Source organism: Rhagoletis zephyria, unplaced genomic scaffold, assembly GCF_001687245.7.
Source record: "Rhagoletis zephyria isolate East Lansing unplaced genomic scaffold, Rhagoletis_zephyria_1.1 Rzeph_scaffold_00729, whole genome shotgun sequence".
Lineage (NCBI taxonomy): Eukaryota > Metazoa > Arthropoda > Insecta > Diptera > Tephritidae > Rhagoletis > Rhagoletis zephyria.
The window spans coordinates 140,639-142,453 of NW_016157813.1; positions in this window are offsets into that span (position 1 = coordinate 140,639).

Sequence of the window (1,815 nt, forward strand, 5' to 3'; positions counted from 1 at the left end):
CCCCCCCCCCCCTCCTCCCCCCGCTTAAGTACTTAACCCGCTTAAGTAATCAAAATTTTTAGGCAATGTGAATTTTTGAATGTAATCTGAAGAAAATCCCTCCCTTAAGCACCTTCCCGCTTATTTACCTAACCCGCCTAATTACCTCAATTTTTCGTACCCCATTTACCATTTTACCTATAATTTTCCCCTTTTAAGTGCCCTTTTAAAATTCCTAAAAATATTTACATATTTTGAATCTCAGTGGCAGCGTTACACACCTTCGGTAAAAAAATTTAAAAAAATCAACGGTAATATTTAGCCACTTGAAACTTGCACATCATTACACTAAAATTGAATGGGTATAAAACTGCATACTCAAAAAATAGATCTGAGAAAAAAATTTAAATTTTGATGCATTTTTTTCTTTAATGTCCTATAAAATCTTAAGCTTAGGTTTATATGATATTTGTTAGGGAATGAACTGTATTTTAATTGAAAAATCTTAAATAAATACGTATACTTCATTAAATGTTCGTGTTTTATTCAAGTATTTACATATTCATGTAAGTTAACAAAAAGATGTAACTACATCAGTGGTGCACACGAGAGCCTCCGGGAGCTACTTGGCTTTTACATACAAATCGTGTGTGCGCAGCTACCGAACTTATGCGCCGCTAGCAACCGGTCAGTTTGCGTTTGTACTTCATGCTGTAAGTATCACATGCGCGAGCTGTTTTACTGAGTACACACATACAGATACAAAAATATTGCGCTTGTATTGGGAGCTCTGCCAACGCTGTGCACCACTGAACTACATTAATAATTAAGTACCCGCATCGAGGTACTTAAGCGGGTTTTTTTAAGTACCCAACCCGCCTAAGTACCTCAAAGAGTTAACATTTTTCGTGAGGTAATTAAGCGGGGTTTACTGTAGTTATGTCCATATGTATGCATGTATANAAAAATATTGCGCTTGTATTGGGAGCTCTGCCAACGCTGTGCACCACTGAACTACATTAATAATTAAGTACCCGCATCGAGGTACTTAAGCGGGTTTTTTTAAGTACCCAACCCGCCTAAGTACCTCAAAGAGTTAACATTTTTCGTGAGGTAATTAAGCGGGGTTTACTGTAGTTATGTCCATATGTATGCATGTATACAAGTCTAACTCAATTGATTGAATGTTGATCTGTTGAACTAACATAGTTGAGTTTTGTTTTGTGCAGAATTTGCATGAAGCGAAATAGACATTTATTTGCTCTTCTTTATTCTGTATGCTACTACAGCGATGTAAAATAAGGTTTCTACTGCGCAGAGGCAACGGCTTTTTTAACGAACTTCATCTTTATGAAATGAAGGAAAAGCTGAAGATGAACGTATGTATGCCACACCAAGAAGCGGAGTCCCCTTTCAGACACGTCAGGTCTTGAAAGAAATTTTTTTCGCATTCTCTTTTGTGTTTTCTATTTGCTTCCAGACGCGTCAACTTTTATTGAATTCAAGTTATTGGTTCTTTAAATGGGAAGCAACGAAAAGATCCAAAAGAGACAAGAAAACTGGAAACGAATTGACGGTACGGAGGTATCTGTACTCTTCCCCTCTCTTCTCACTTCCTTCGCCTTGGAAAGAGCAGACTTGAAAGCAAGACTTGACGTGTCCGAAAGCTCATTTACAATGAGCATGTACCAATATCGCAGCAAGCAGCATTTTGAAGTAAAAAAAATAGTTGTCAAACGAAATACACGTTATAAAGAGTTTCTTTGTTGGTTGTACAGTGAAACCCGCTTAAGTACCCCCCCCCCCCCCCCCCCCCCCCCCCCCCCCCCCCCCCCC